At 58.1% G+C, this 12,933-nt stretch overlaps 1 long non-coding RNA gene across 1 annotated transcript; it reads right to left on the bottom strand.

The window, feature by feature from the left end:
• Positions 1-10,933: 10,933 nt before the first annotated feature.
• Positions 10,934-12,333, bottom strand: LOC135306076 (uncharacterized). The gene is made up of 3 exons (XR_010366945.1): positions 11,908-12,333; positions 11,449-11,593; positions 10,934-11,244 (listed from the first exon to the last, which is right to left on the bottom strand). It is a non-coding gene; the product is annotated as an uncharacterized LOC135306076 (long non-coding RNA).
• Positions 12,334-12,933: the final 600 nt, after the last annotated feature.

The raw sequence follows: 12,933 nt of genomic DNA, 5'->3' as shown, positions 1-12,933 counted from the left end.
TCCATCACTCTGTTGCCTATCTTGATGTCCCTGATCACAAGGAAGGCCGAGCCCCAAGTTTAGGGACTCATGTTGTCACTGGCTAAGGAGCAGCAATGTTTCAGAGGTCCAGTGGCATTTTAGTGTCATTCAGAGCCACTCTCCAGCCCTCAGCTCTCCTCACCGCTCAGCTCCCACTCCCTTCATCCTTGCAGCAGGATGAACTCTGTGAATCCCCTTGAGCCTCCCCACTCTTCCCAGCCGATGCACCCACCTTAGTGAGGCTGAAGCTGAAGCTTCTCTGTCTCCTCTGGCACACCAGTCCCCTGTGTGGGGAGCCCCAGCCCCAGAGCACAGCACACAGCAGTGCAGTCCGGGCTGGAGCAGCTGCCCTGCAGCCCTGGCTTGGCTGTTTGTGGCAGCTGAATGCTCCCTGTTTCCAGCTGTCCCTGCAGGATGGCCCCAGGGCAGAGCCCAGCCGGGCTCCCACTGCAGCCCCTGGTGCTTGGGGCAGACAGTGCTCCCAGAGCTGAGGTTCATGGGGAGCACCCGGAGCTGTGCCTTGCACTCTGTTGCCGTGTGTCACAGCACAGGCTGGCTTGTACTGTGTGACGGTACCAGCCCCTGGTGTGACTGACAGGGCCTCGCCCAGTCACATCTCTCCCAAGGCTGCAGCATTTCACTGCCCAGAATCTGAAGGGGCGTAGAGATCAGACCCATGACATTTTCCAGACTGGGTTTTTCAAAGGCTCTTTATAATGAAGGGCTTGAGAATAAGCGCTCTCTGTTTGCAGAGATGAAAATCGGGGTGAGTGGTCTCTTTGTCTCCAACCCACTGCCACCCCCGGGCCAATGTTAGAGCCACCCAGTCCCTCACCCACCCGCCTTGTGCCTTCCCACTGCCTTGTCCTGTCAGGGCTTCTGCTGCCCCTCATCCCTTCATGGCCTCATCCCCTCAGGGTCTCCCCCAGCCCGGCCAAGCTGCCCGGCAGCAGCGCCGCAGCCCTCCAGGAGCTCCAGAGGAGCCCCATCCAGAGGCACCTGGGAGCCCTCAGCAATGCAGCCAGCAGCACACAGGCAGGAGGACACACATGGCGGTTCCTGCCTGGGACAGGGCTTGTGGCCATCTCCAGGTACCAGTCTCACAGGGATCCCTGCAGCTCCGGCCTCTGCCCACCTGCTCTGTTGGCAGCACTAAGGCTTCAGCAGACCCACCAAAGGCCAAGGGGCTTCTGGCCATTTTATCTGCAACACTGCACGCCTGGGCAGCTTGTTGAGCCCAGACACCCTTTTCCCCCTCTTCCCCTATGCCCTGCAGACCCTGGGCAGCAAAAGAAAGCTCCTGGGAGTCTGTTTATTACAACACATCCTATATTCATATACTAAAGGAAAAAACAAGAAGAAGAAAAGAATAATCTCAAAGAAATGGAAAATTCCTGCTGGCTCAGGTGAGCCCAGCAGACAGAGCCTCTGGGATCAGCTCTCTGCAGAGCTCCAGCAGCACAGCCAGCCGAGCCCTGACAGACGAGGCCGTGTCCTCCATGCCCTGTGGAATTGATTTTGCAGCCTCTGGAAGATGGAATATCGCCCACTCTGTAGTGCCCGGAGGACATACAATGTTTGAAGTGCTGCATCTGACACGGCACTGCTGATGTCCTCTGTCAGGTGTTCAAGGGCTGAAAGAGAGAGGAACAGAGCAATGGTCAGATCCTGGATCTGCAGGGACCTGAGGAGAGCCCCCTGCTAGGGCCATCCCAGCCCGCTCTAGCCATGGAAAGGAGGGAGCAGGGAGCAACGGGATCAGCCCGAAACTGCTGGCCACGAATGCCCCAATGGCCCTGAAATCTCTGTGTGCTCTGCCCACACTGCCCCTCGTCCGCACGAGGAGCAGAGCCCTTGGCAGCCGGGGCAGGGCTCACAGCTGCCCCCGCCAGCCCCCGCTGCCAGCCCGCTGCCCTCACTCACCGCTGCAGATGAGCTGGAGCTCTTCCCTCTTCCCCCTCAGGTGCCGCCCAGCCATGCCTGTGAACACAGAGCCTGTCACGGCGCCAGCGGCACAGCTCCCTGCCAGCGGCGCTGCCGGCGCTGTGGCCACACGCCCTGCTGGCCCGGCAGGGCTCAGCCCGGGCCACGCTGCACGCTGCCGCCCGAGGGCACAGCTGCCAGAGGGCAGCAGCAGTGCCTGAGCCAGGCGGGGCTCCATGGTGCCGGGCCTGGACGGCACTGCCGGGGCAGCGGGCAGGGCTGGGCCCGAGCTGTGGCGGGGCGGGGAGGGAGCAGATAAAATGGCCATGGGCTCGTGGCTCACCCATGAACCTGATGGCCGCCTCTCGCAGGGACTCCTGTGGGTTCCGCAGGTACGGCAGGGCCCGGCGCAGGTGCTCGGCCGCTTGGCTCGTGTCCTCTGCCAGCTGCAGAGATCAGCAGCAGGGAAGGCTTGGCGCGGGCTCAGCACCTCAGCCAGGCGCTCCCTGCGCCCAGCCCCGGCCTCCCCTGCCCGCACAGCCCTGAGGCGCGGCCAGCAGCCGCTGGTGCCAGGCTCTGGAGGGGGCAGAGGGCCAGCTGCTGCCCGGGGAGCCGCACTGCCATCCCATCCCGCAGCCCCGCTGGGTCAAGGCTCCATCGGCCCCCGGCTCGGGCCCACAGGAGCCTGGAGAAGAGCCCGCCCGGCCTCTGGGTGCAGCAGCGGGCAGGGGCACAGCTGCCAGCGCCGCACACTGAGCACCGCGCTCAGGGGCCTTCTCCAGGCTGAGGCTGGGGCTTCCAGCCCGTCCTTACCAGGCACTCAGTGAACTTCCACAGCTTCTTGTCCTTCACCAGTTTTTCAAGATCGCTTCTCTTCAGGAACTCCACCACACAAAGCAGCGTTTCCAGAGAGGCCTGGAGAGCAGCAGAGAAGCGGAGATGACCCCACAGCCCAGGGTGCAGGATCCACGTCCCTGTGCCAAGGCCTGGAGGAGGCTGCAGCCTGGCAGGCTCCAGGGCAGGAGGCAGCCGAGCCCCCTGCCAGGGGGACAGCAGCAGCCCATGAGTCCTCACCTCTGCCACACGCTGATTCTCATCGTGGCAGTGGAAGAAGAGTGGCAGCAGGCTCTGGCGCAGGTGTGTCTTCAGGGCCTTTTTTTCCTTTTCCTGTGGAAGAGTCACCAATGTTCGGAAGAGCAGTATGGAGAGCAGCTGCACCTGGCTATTCTCCTGTATGAAAGGAAGAAAAAAAGACCTCAGCATCAGCTGCACAGGGCTCAGCTTGGCGCAGCCTGCAAATCCACAGGGCAAAAAGTGTCTGGGCAGCACCCAGTGCCCGTGGCTGGGGGCAGCAAGCCTTACATGGTCAAAGAGTGGCAGGAGCGCCTCAACCAGCTGCAGTGCCATGGGGCTGGGTATCAGCATGTCATTGTCCAAGATGATAAAGCTGAGTAGCATGACTGTCATGCTGACTATCTCTCCATCTGCGTCCCACAGGAGCTCCACAAGACTTTCAGTCAGGCTCCACATTTTTTCGCTCTATGTGGAACACAAGTTTGTGAAACACCATCCATCCTGCTGCCACAGGGCTCAGAGGCTAAAGGTCTGTCCCGAAGCACTCGGGCAGCTGAACCGGGAGGCAAGAGTGCTGGGAGCATCTGCCCCAGTTCCCAGAGCCCAGCCAAGCCCAAGAGACTGTATTTTCTAGCTCAGCCTCAGTCGCTGCCCCTTTCTCACCATTGAGGGATCATCAATGATCTCAAAAAGGACCCTGAGTGCCAGGCGACGCCTCTCCCTGCACTTGCTCCGCAGCTGCCTTGACAAGATTTGCTGGAGTCTGTTAGCACCATGTTCACTCAAGTCCAGCAACTCGAGGACCTGAAAGGCACAGGGCAGTGTCAGGGGACCCGGCCGGCAGGAGCCCAGAACCGTACAGGGCTGGGCCCAGGCAGCAGCACAGGGCGCGGGCAGCTGTGGCTACGAGAGGGCAGAGAGCTGGGAGGCAGCTCAGCGAGGCAGCGCTGGCCATCAGGCTCACCTCCGCAAGGAACGCCAGGGCAGGCAGCTCCCAGCGTGGCTCCTGGGTGCTGAGCAGCCGGAGCAGGTAGCGAATGATCTGGGAACGCAAGGGGATGGAGACACAGGACATCTCCCTGGCAGGAGAAAAAGTAACCAAGACTGTGGGCTGGGGGATAGACCTCTGCCAGGACTGACTCACAGAGGTCTGGTCTTTCCCCAGCATCCTGCACGGGGCCCTGGGCTATTTGGGAGGCGGCTCCTTATGGGCACCCTCCTCTCCCAGCCTTTTCCACTCTGCTTGGCTGTCCCTCAGTGACAAGGCCCTGTGGTTCATGACCACAGGGACTGTGTGGGGCTCCCTGGGCACAGTGCACGAATGTCAGAGGCAGCAGGGAGAAGGGGGTCTCACCTGGCCAGCAGACCCACGGCATAGTGGTGGGTGTCAGCACACAGCAGCGTGTCCCAGCCACACTTGCGTTCCATTGCCACCACCACATCCTCGTGCTGCATTCGGCAGAGCAGGGACATCAGGGTCCGCACTGCAAACCTGCGTGCAGAGCAAAGCCCAGATCACGCTGGAGCACTGGCTCCTGCCCAGGGATGTGGCAGGGACAGGAGGAGTGGGATGGAGCACCTGTTGGGGCTGATGACAAGGCCGTATTGCTGCTGGCATCCCTTCCAGAAGGTATGGACCTCCTCTGGCATATCCAGAGTGCTGAAGAGCACTTGGAAGAGCAGATGCACAAAGAGGCGGGGGAAATACACCATCACAATACGTGGGATACAGGGCACCTGGAGGATCTTCCACATCACCACAGTTGCCTGCAAAGCCCCCCGAGACAGCGCTCAGTGCCGAGGTGTCCGTGTGGCAGGGCCTGAGCAGGGGAGGGAGAGGCCCGGAGAGAGGCAGGGGGAGCACCGGGCCTGGTGCCGCTGAAGCTGCCCCAAGGCCAGGTTTCAGCCCAGCGCCTGAGGCAGGGAGATGCAGTGGGGGAAGGAGGATGGAGAGCTGCTGGAGAGGCGGCTTTGGGGCCAGCAAAGGCCAGTTGCAGAAACTCACAGCCAGGACAAAGACACCTGTTTTGTCCCCATCCGAGGTGCACGTGCTGTGCTCGGGCCATCTCCTCAGCACATCCAGGAGTATCAGCAGCGCAGGCTCCGCAGTCCTGGACGAGCACATGATGCTGTTCCACATGGTCAACGCAGCTCTGTGGGGTTAGAGCTCTGTCTCAGGGGGGTCTCAGACACAGCACCATGGCTTGGGCAGCAGTGGGGACCTGAACTGGCTGCCAGCTCTGCCTCTGCCCTCTGTCCCTGGCCAGCAGCAGCCAGGCAGCCCAGCCCTGTGGGGACAGGCCCCTGAGGGGCAGCGAGGGGGCATGGCAGCAGGCTCGGGGACTGACGTGCCAGGGTGGCAAAGGGAGCAGCCAGAGGGCCCTGGAAGTCTCTGTTGGTCAGACACCTGGGAGAGGCTGTACAGGCTGATGGGCTGGGGAGCCCTGAGCCCTCTGGGCAGGTGGGCCCATACCTGTCACAGGATGGGGCCACACGCAGGAGCGTCATGACTACATCAGCTGGCTGTGCTTTGGTGAGATACAGCAGGGTCCTGTTCAGCCGGTGCTCTACAAACTGATTGGCCATGAGCCACTGGTGGATGTACCTCACCATGGCGGGAACCTGGAGAAGGCACAGGGAGACTTGGAAAGCTGCCAGAGGGAGGAATGTTGCCAGCTTCCCCAGGGAAGTGCTTCCCTTCTCACCACACTGCCATGGCCTCAAAGGCGTCCAGCGACCAGCGGGTGTGGCTTGGGAGGCCAAGCACTTCCTGGGAGGATCAAAACCTGGCCACAGGCTGCTTACTTGCTTTGGATTGCAAAACCCCTCCTGTACGAGCATGCTCAGCAGGGCAGCACTGGTCTTGGTTTTGAAGATGTGCGAATATGCTCTGAACCCAGTGCCCATGGTGCTGGTCTCTTCCTGCCGAATTCGCTTGATGAATTTGCAGACCAGCTGTAGGAGAAGGGCAAGAAGCCAGGGATGTTCCACAGAATGCTCCAAGCGTGGTGACAGCAGGCCCAGCTCAGGTGGGGATGGCTGCAGGTACCTGCGCTGTTCTGCGGAAGCGGCCACGGGCAGGGTCCTGCTCTTGTGTCTGCCCCACGGCTGCATCTGGCAAAGAGCGAGCGCAGCCAGAGCTGAGGGGCTGCGGGAGAGGCCAGAGAACACAGCCCAGCCCTGCGCTCTCCAGGCAGGGACAGCCCTGGGATGCACCAGAGGATGGAGCATGGCTGCTGTGGGGTGTCTGCCTGGCCCCTCTTCCGTCCTGTCCATGGGCATGTCCCCAGGGGATGGGATGGGATGGGATGGGATGGGATGGGATGGGATGGGATGGGATGGGATGGGATGGGATGGGATGCCACGGGATGCCAAGCTGGTTGCAGGCACCAGTCCTGTGGCCCAGCTCTGCCACTCACCCTCCTGTGGCAGCTCGAGTGGCACCACCTCTTCAGTCTCCTGTGCTGGGGCAGCTCCAGGGCCTTCTTCCTCCTCCTCCACCCACGCCAGCTTGGGCACTTTTGGGGGTCTCTGCTCCATGTCAGTGACTGGATTTGTGGCTGCTTGCAGGAGAGATGCCTCGGAAAACCTCAGAGTCAGCAAGTCCTGCAGTCGTGCCTGGAAGGCACCTTCAAGAGAGAAGCCTCAGGAAGGCTGCAGGACAGCAAGTCCTGCACTCTGGTCTCTAGGGCTCCTGCCACAAGGACAGGAGACTCCTGTCAAGGATTGTGGTCTGGCCTCGAGGGCACCGGCGGCAGGGATGGGAGATGCCTCCAGGACACCAAGTCCCACGGTCTGCCCTCGAGGGCACCTGCAGAAGAGAAGCCTCGGGAAGGCCAGGGCCCAGCAAGTCCTGTGGTTTGGCCTCGAGGTCAGCTGCAGAAATAACGTCTCGGAAAGCCTCCAGGTCAGACACGAATGAGTGTGCTGTGCAGGGGCTCCTCACAGCACCGCTCTGTCCCGTCCTGTCCCGTTGTGTGCTCCGAGCACTGTGGCGTGGTCTTGCCACCTCCAGCTCCTATGTCACCACGTGTCACAAAGAGCTCTTGGACACCCGTTCCATGCCACGGTGACCATGCTGCACTGTGTCACAAAGGGCCCCTGCGCACACCGCCCCCTGCCCTGGGGCCACCCCCAGCCCACCCAAAGTGGTCCAGGTTGGAAGGAATCCCTGGTCCCAAGTGTCTGAGACAGCCCGACAGAGTCTTTAGGAATGGCTCAAACCATCAGCAAACACTGCCCTGCTCTGCGGGCTCAGGGCAGCAGAAGGAGCCCCCAGGGCTGCCAACACAGCCATTCTGGGAAGGGCACGGGGCCTTCCACAGAAGCTGGCACGGCCTCCCTGGGACACGTCCTGGCTGCTGGCCATCCTAAACCCGCAGGTGTGACCCAGACAAGGAACGTGTGGGCCAGGGCACAAATGCTGCTCTGACCCCTGGAGCCAGGGGAGCACTGACATCAGCAGGTGTGGCAGAGTCCCTGCCCAAGCATACCTGCTACCCCCTGAGCCCTGGCAGTGCTGCTGTCCCTCTCCTGCCCCAGAGACCTGTGCCCCCGGGGGGCTTCTGTGCCTGGGGCAGCCAAAGCCCATGTGCAATAGGGGCTGTGCTCCTTCCTGCAGGGGCTGTTGGCAGGAGCACCCGGAACAACTGCTGGCAACACTTGGTCTCAATCAGAAGCCCTACATCCTGAAATTATTTTTCTTATTGAAGTAATTTCCTTCAGCACAAAAACACCTTAGTGGGGTAGGCACAGAAGAATCTGGCATTTAACAAGCCTCACTTCAGGAAAGCTTTACTTCCCGTTGCTCAACTCAAGTAGTTCCAAAAAGTTGCAAACTTCCCAAATTGATTGGGATGACCTGAGAAGGTGAAGAATTGGAATTTTGCTTCCCATCTCAAAGCATCAACTCATTTGCATTAACCTCATCCACTGAGAGTCACTTGACAGAACATAACACTACACAGAGGCAAAAAAAAGGGCCATTCTTTGGTTTGCAAACATCCTTTTCTGTGAAAGGATGATATTATCCAAATTCTCTTAAGGAATAAAAGCTCTCAAGAAATGAAAGTCCACTGAGTGTTACAAAAGTAGCCCAAACAAATGAGTAGATGGCAAAAGGGCTAATCCTCCCCCTGGTACAGTTATCTCAGTGGCCAGTAAAATACAGCTCTCCCCTCTTGTTCCCTGCAGGAGAATCAGGACCATGAAGAGGAAAAGTCACAGATAGTCTTTCTGCCCTCTGTAACCAAAGCTGTGCCAAGCCACAGATGCTGCCTTCAAACTGACTCAAATTCCAGCCAAGACCTCTCACCTTCCAGAGAACGCCTTCTCCAACACCCCACCAACACCAACTCCCCAAACTCCCCCACAGAAGCTGTTAACACCCCGCCAGGACCCCCAGCTGTCCCCGTCCCTCCGCAGAGCTTTCCCACCCTCCAGCAGACGCCCTGGTTCCCTGCACGTGCTGTGGGATGGCCCTCAGGAGGATCTGCTCCAAGGCCTTCCCCGGTGGCAGCTCAGGCTGCCAGGCCTGTGGTTCCTGGATCACCCTTCCCACCGAGCCTTCCTGTGCACGGCTGTTCCTTTGGCACCTTTGCTCAGCTCGGACTTCTCCACTTAACCAGGACTGCTGGTCAAGGATCCAGAGCAGCCTGGCCAGCTCTTTCTCCAGCTCCCTCTTTACTCTCAGGGCAGGTAGAACATTCCACAGGAAAGCAACAGGTGCCACAGGGAGCAGGTGGCCTCAGGCACCTTTGGCAATGAAACAAGGCCTTTGTTTGACATAAGTAAGCACAAGCCATTCACATTAGTAAACAAGTAATTAGCACAGACAGACATAAGTACTTAGCACCAATTAGCATAAGAAAAACCTGGCTGGCCTAACTTGACATGAAAGTGACTTGGGAAAAAGCTTTAGACATAGTCTACCAGAAGAACTAAGGGGAAATACAGAATCAGCCCAGTGCAGAGAAGGCATGAGGAAGACTTTGTGCTTTTTAGGGCATCGAGACTGCTTCTGGCCAGTATCTGGACATCAGCTTCAAGTATAGGAATCTGACACAGTGTATTTTGAACCCCCTGCCAATCAAATCATCTCAGCAGCATAAAGATGGATGGTGTGTTTGATGCAATTCCTACATCAACCCACTGAAATTTATACGTGGCAGAGAAATATTTTAGTGGGGGGCAGACTCCTGCCCTCCTGCCAGGGCCAATTTCTTTGAATGAGGGGGACCCCTGCCAGTAAAAGGGCCAATTTCTTTGAATGAGGGAGACCACTCAGGACTGCTGTTTCCTGAGGGAACACCGTTGGCCTTGACATGTAGGCACCTGCACAAGCTTAAAATCAGCTGCCTCAGCTTCCAAGACCTCTCTTGGCCAGCATCCTGATGTGGATGCAGGACTGCTGCGAGGCACTGCTGGGACCCAGCGGGACAGGACCGGCTGTCTCGTGTCCACGTAGCACCCTCTGACACAGCCAGGGTCATCCCAAAACCAGACAAACGCTCATGAGTCAGCAGAGGGGAGCAAGGAGCACTGGGCTCCTCTCAGGGTATCTCAGCTGGGCTCGCTCCACAACACGGCCCCAGTTTAAAGCCTGCTGATGCCCAGCTGCCAGAAATGCCTACCTTGTTCTCTCCAAGATGCACAGGGAGAGCCAATGAGCAGGACACCTGGGGAGGCAAAGCTTCCAAGCCTTTTCTGAGGCCAGGGACACACCAAGACTTGCCATGCTGCCTGACCCAGCCAGCCCAGCTCTGTGCTGGCCCTGGGCCACAGCAGCTTCCACCAAGCAAGAGGCAATTGCATCTTGCCAAGAGTTGAAACACAGCAGACAGGGAAGATGTGAAAAGTGTGTGCATAAAGACTTTTAATTCACAGATCTCAGAGAGTTTTGGAGCTTGTGGCTGGACAGAGATGCTCCTGCTCACACCTCTGTCCAAAGTGGGGGAAGACACCCTGCTGCAGGTGCTTGGCTTGGTCTCCACAGGTCCAGGCAGATGCCAAACCCGCTATTCACTGCCCTGCCCCTCTGCCAAGTGCAACAGGCCTCAAGGACTGAAAGGAGCACAGAGAGCCAAAAGGGACACTTTTACCTACCTCACTGGGAGCTCCCTGGGAAGCACTTTCCTTGAGAAGCAAGCCCCTTTCCTCCAAAGGCATTTCCCCAAATGTGTAGCTTTCCTGGGGAACACCTTTAGAAAAGCTGGCAAGGCTGAATGACTTCAGGATCTTTCAGGACAGGCACTCCAGCTCTAGCTCGTATTCCCCAAGTGAGTTTCCAGGTGGAGGTTCAGGCGTGCAGCCCCAGGCTCTCTACAAACACAGGCTGCTCGCTGCCTCTTCAGCTGCCTCAACTCCTGCCTGTGGTCACAGCAGCAAAACCAGGCTTTTCCAGCCAGACACCAGAGCCCTGTCCCCGCAGGATGCTCTTGCCAGCACCTTCCAGGACTCTCCACTGTGCACACAGTGCTTTTCATGCCTGCACCCAACAGGCTTTGGAACACAGAGCACAACCTAGCTGGCTCTGCCAGCATCACACCCCAAACACAGGCAGAGGAAGAAGCAGCAGGGGTTGTTTGGAGGCCATGCCCCAGAGAAACTGGAAGGGTGCCCTCCCTCTGGTCTCACTTGCTTAGATTTCTGACTGGGTCTGAGGCTGGGGCTGCCATTCCTTGGTTGTGGGGACCAGAACCACACCCAAGATCCCAGCACTGTCTGACAGGGCTCCGGGCACTGGCACGGTTGCACTTCTGAATCTTGGGCACCGTGCTGCTGCTTCATTTGCTCTTAGGCACACCCAAAGCTCTCTGTTAAGCCCAGATGGTCTCTGGTTCTGCCCTCTTCGTGATCCTGTGAAGGGATGGAGCACTGCTGTGCTTTCAGGAAGCTGTTCTTGAAACCGTCCAGCATTTCCAAGCTCCTTTGCCCTCTGTGGATGCTTGCCATGGAATCCCTCACAGCTGGGTTCAGAGCATCCTCAGCTTGGCTCTTCCAAAGTCCAGGGGCTCCAGGGTGCTCAGCAAGATCTGTAACTGCACAGTGTTGTGGAACTGGACCTTCAGCACAGGGACCATTCCAGCCTGATCTGCCCTCGTTCCTCTGTGTCTGTGCACAAAACACGGCGTGGAAGAGAACAGCAGGAGGGGCCTGTGTGTCCCAGGGCTCTGGATTTGCATCGCATCAGTTCCACAGAGATGCAGGCAAAGCAAGGAAGCCAAACTGTTTATTAAGGGAAGGTGAAGCAAAGGGATGAGCTGGGAGGGAAGAAAGGGGATGGGCAGGGTCTGAGGGCTGGAGGGAGGCAGCTGTCAGCAGGGAGGGAGAAGGCAGGAGCTATGGGAGCTTCCCACAGGCTCAGCTGTGCCAGTCATCAGCTGTGCCTGGAGCTCCAGCTGGTCTCCTCTGGTCCTCAGGTGGTCTCACCTTCCAAGGGATCTGGAGATCTTAAAGAGACACAGGCTCTTCTGAGCCAGCAAATGAAAGTAGTTCTGCAGCTCTTCCCTGGAACATCACCTGAAAAATATGCTTATGTGGGAGGGGCTGTTGTTTTCACTCAGAGCTTGAGGGGCTGGAAGAGAGAGGAACAGAGCCACTGTCAGAACCTGGATCATCAGGAATCCAAGGAGACCTTCCTGCCAGGGCCATCCCACCCAGCTCTTGCCATGCCCACAAGACAAGAGCAGCCAAAGGGATCAGCTGCAAGGTGCTGGCCATGAATCCCCTCACCCATGTCCCTAAAATCTCTGTGTGCTCTGCCCACACCACCCCTTGTCCACAAAAGGAGCAAAGCCCACCGCAGCCAGGGCAGGGATTGCAGCTCCCTGCCCAGGCATTGCAGCTCACCCGGCCAGCCCCCACTGACAGCCCGCTGCCCTCACTCACCCTCACAGAGGGCCTGGAGCTCTTCCTTCTGCCCCATCAGCAGCACCCCGACATCCCTGGGAACACAGGCTAACCATAGCTAAGGCTGCTGTGGCTGTTATCCAGTTTGCTTTATGGGTTAATAAGGTGAGGATTTAATGCATCTTTAACTTCCACTGCAAGGCAGACACATGGATTCAGAGCTATCACATGCTAACTATGTGGTTTTGGGGTTACTTTACAAATGGTACATACTGTGACAAAATGATACCAGGGCAAATTTTCTCCCAACCTCTCACAGGTTAAGAAGGAAGTGAGTTTTTTGGGAGGTTTTGGTCAAACCAATCAGTGCTTGGATTGGAATATTGGCACCTGGTTTGGCCACTGAAGGTGTGGACCGCCTCTGAGAACACAGGGGGTTAAAAGCAAGAACTCCCAGGAGAGCTCTCTTTTGGTCCCCGTCAGTGAAGGAGCTCAGAGCTCCCCTGCCCAGCTGGGGTTGGCTGGGGGCGGGAAGCCATGCGGCCGGGTGAGGTAGGCCGGAGCCTCGGGCAGAGGAGGGGGGCGAAGGCCTTGCAAGATGGAAGGGTGGAGGAGCCTGAGAAGCATCGGGCCCCCCTCCTACCCCCCTGGAGAGAGATAGAGAGAGAGAGCCAGTGCCTGTGCTGCCTTGAAATTCTGTATCATGGACTGGCAGCACAGCCGGCCAGAAGCAGGGAATGGGGCGAGAGAAGGTTCCAGGCCACTGTGGGAGTCCTGGGCAGACAGAGGCAAAGATTTTAACCCCTTCCTTGAATAGTGGAAACCTTACAAATACTGATTCTCCTGAATCTGAATGAGGTGAGAGAGAGATGAAGCCAGAGGAAATGGGCAAGTGTGATGAAAGCTGGTGCAAGTGAGAGATGTTAGAAGAGGTGAGAAGAGTCCTAGGTGGGAGGAGATGATGGAGTGGCTTTGAGCTGGACTCTTTCTTGTTTGGTCATGGACAGACCTATGTTTTTCCTGTGACACAGAGACTGCATTTAGGGGGAGGCAATGCCTTGGAGC

The sequence above is a fragment of the Passer domesticus genome, chromosome 8 (genome assembly GCF_036417665.1).
Source record: "Passer domesticus isolate bPasDom1 chromosome 8, bPasDom1.hap1, whole genome shotgun sequence".
In the NCBI taxonomy this organism is placed as follows: domain Eukaryota; kingdom Metazoa; phylum Chordata; class Aves; order Passeriformes; family Passeridae; genus Passer; species Passer domesticus.
Note: the sequence above shows the minus strand (reverse complement) of the source record. Positions and strands in the feature narration are given on the sequence as shown.